Genomic DNA, 3,288 nt, shown 5'->3' with positions numbered 1-3,288 from the left:
AACTGAAGAAAATACAATATACTTTAGTACAGTGGACTTTGCAAATGCCTTAAGTGCCACAACCCTCGAGATGTAGCCGTCTCCTCTTAATGACTGGTCGTGATACATCAACCATCTGCTGAATCCGCGAACAACTATTTAATATACACTACCAAGTCTCAAGGAATACAAGTTATAAAACAGCTTCACAGTCAATTCTAGAAATAAATACAGTTTATGTGTGTCACTCAATATTATTTTGCACATTGTCAGCACACGAGCTTGTATTTTTCAAAAGCTATGTTATTATTTATTTATGACTGCCATATTGCATTATGTGCGCGAATCTATTTTATATGCATTGTTGTAAGTTATCCGGATAGTTTTAAAACACAATATTTTCCTTTCTTTTCTTTCAAAATTGGCCTTTAAGCATGTTAAAGCATCACGTTTCAAGCAATACGTATATCAAACAGGCGAATCGCTACCTCATTTAAACAATCGTGATACATCGACTATCTCCGGAATCCTCCAAATTGATTTATGGAATAAGTCGTCTGCTGATCAAGAGTGCTCACATAAAATTCTCGACATTACATCGCCCCGCATGTTATCAAGGTCAGTTCGCGGTCAGTCTGCCCCGGAATCGTTCACTCTGGATCAGCAGACGATTTATTTCTTCAGTCTGCATATCTTACGGAGGAGTCCGGGAATAGACGATGTATTACGAATGGTAATCGTTATTTCAACACTATCGAGTTAACTTAGGCGAACTGGAATTATATTTTGAAGGTGAACTATAATTATATTTTGACCAGAAATATATTCTATGAAGATATACGGCGTATTTAATTACCATGCACACAGTGCATTCCAATAATGGATTCTTTACATACTTTCAACAATGATATTATAAATAATATGTATGATTGGTTTAATCACGGACTCTAGATCAATATACACTCCGTGGTTTAATAAAAATTATTTCACCAACGTAAGCAATACGTTAAGCATGACCCCGTTGACTTCCGACACTATCAATAATCGAATCAAATAATAATGTCCGACAAACCACTTAGCAGGTCTGTTCGAATAACGCGCGTATAAATATTTCAAATATGCATGGAAGATTCGCGTTTGGCAGTTTAACTTTTAATATATTTAATTTCCATTTCTCGTTTGTATTTATGCAGATATATGATAAAAAGTATATAAAAATGTGAAATAAGCCGGGAAATCTTTCCAACACCCCGTTATTGCCGGTCGTTAAATGCATTTAAGACTGCACCGAGAAATGCACTGATGTTCTTTTTAATGTGTTTGATACAACTTTCGTTTACCAACACAAATCAAAATCCACGCACTATATATACTTTTACAGATATTTCTGTTTTTATTATGGACTTAAGTCATGCAAAACATGTATACAAAATAGAAAGTATTACTGACTGAGTGATTAAAACTGTCAAACGTAATTATGTTGAGGCATATAGCGAAGTTTTGGAACACAAGTGAAATGTGAGGGAATCCTTGTCGGACTGCACTACGGGAAATGTTCCTTAAAAATCGTCGAGAAAGCGATAAGCGTTTATATCGTATTAAAATATGCTCTATATGACGACTTAATCCCTGCGAAATTTCTTAGCGGGTAACATAATAATAGCTCCCGCTAACAAATTAAGCCGCGAGTAAAGTCGAGATAAATATTGAATATTAACACCAAGTATGTTTCGGTCATCTGTTATATTAATGTAAACATAACAACAGGCAGTGTTGCAACGTCATACATTAACGTTATATCATTTGAGGTATAAAAATAAAGCATACTTTTACACAATAAAAAGATGATTACAATTTTAAACAACGGCCTATCAGTTATAATATCATTATTTGTTTTATAAATGGTAATGTTGTATGGGTACTGAACTTAAAGGACTTTTCACAGATGTTGACATGTATTGAAGGTCGTCATTAAATGTTTTATATTGATAAATGTAAACATCGGATTTACAAAGCTCCAGTAAAACACAAGAATAAAGTTAAAACAGAAAACAGTAACACTCAACTGGGCTCGAACCACTTACCACTGGAGTAAAAGTCTACCGCTGAGTCCACTCGGCCATCAGTTATCATACAATGAGTGATGTATTTTATATTTTATATAAGCAATCCTCGTAGTGTCACAACAACAGACCTCTCAAAATTATTAAATCGTTTCGCGTTGCAACGCTTTATCATTTTCAGGTTTTTTAACAAGTCAAAAGATACATATAATGGATATTTCAGAGCATGTTTAACGTTCAGTATTACTGTTTCCTCATAAATATCATAAATACAACGAACATTTGTAAATCTTAAACATTTTTTGTATTGTGTCAATTTACCAAAACGTGGAAAGGCCCATTTAAGCCATATTTTCCGGTGATTAATGTGTATGCTTGTTATATCTGCATAACAGCATGATGTACATTTGTTTACGAACGTTCACCTAATGTTTTGGGTCACAGTTTAGGAAACATAGCTTTGTTATACTCAAGTCTGCGGGAAATACTACATTTATATGCATTGATATGTGAGATGTTATGTTAACATGTTGAACGAACCATTCGTTCACATTAGTGTGTATTGATCATTTATGTTTGACTGTAATCATAGGTTAACGTTAATCCATTTAAGAAGTCGGGTGAAATTATCTATAGGCCGATTCTGTTTTATGAGCCAAATCAACGCTATGATTTTCGTAAGGCTACCATTCACTAACATTCATTCGTCCTTATCCAAACAACTGACAGCGTACCCAAAGAACGACCTATCAGCCACAAAACCCTCCTCTGAGAACGAGCCAATATCGAAGGACTCAAACAAATAGCCAGACACCTCTCATCTGATTCCACCTAAAAATTAAGCGAGAGGACAGCCATCGACACGCTTTGGTTCAAATTCAAAGAATTCTGCTCGAAAGCCATTGACATCAATTTACCAACAAAATGACTTCACCAATATACAGTCAAGCTTTGGTAAATAAAAAGATCAGATGTCTCTCGAACAAGAAAAAAACGTCCATAAAAGCCTGTAAATCCAATGACACCCAAGGCAAAAAGTACTACAATCAGCTGCGTAAAAGCGCCAAGTACGAGTATCAGCGAGCTTACAACTCATGTGTAAACAACTTGACAGCTGATGATCATGGCAGGAAACTATACTCACTCATAACAAGAAAGCGCTGTGACAGTTCCATGTATATACATAATTTTCCTATTTTAACAACTTACGAACCGAATATAGCATTCGCTCAAGAACGATGCATGC

Source organism: Dreissena polymorpha, chromosome 15 (genome assembly GCF_020536995.1).
Source record: "Dreissena polymorpha isolate Duluth1 chromosome 15, UMN_Dpol_1.0, whole genome shotgun sequence".
In the NCBI taxonomy this organism is placed as follows: domain Eukaryota; kingdom Metazoa; phylum Mollusca; class Bivalvia; order Myida; family Dreissenidae; genus Dreissena; species Dreissena polymorpha.
This window is presented reverse-complemented; position numbering follows the sequence as displayed.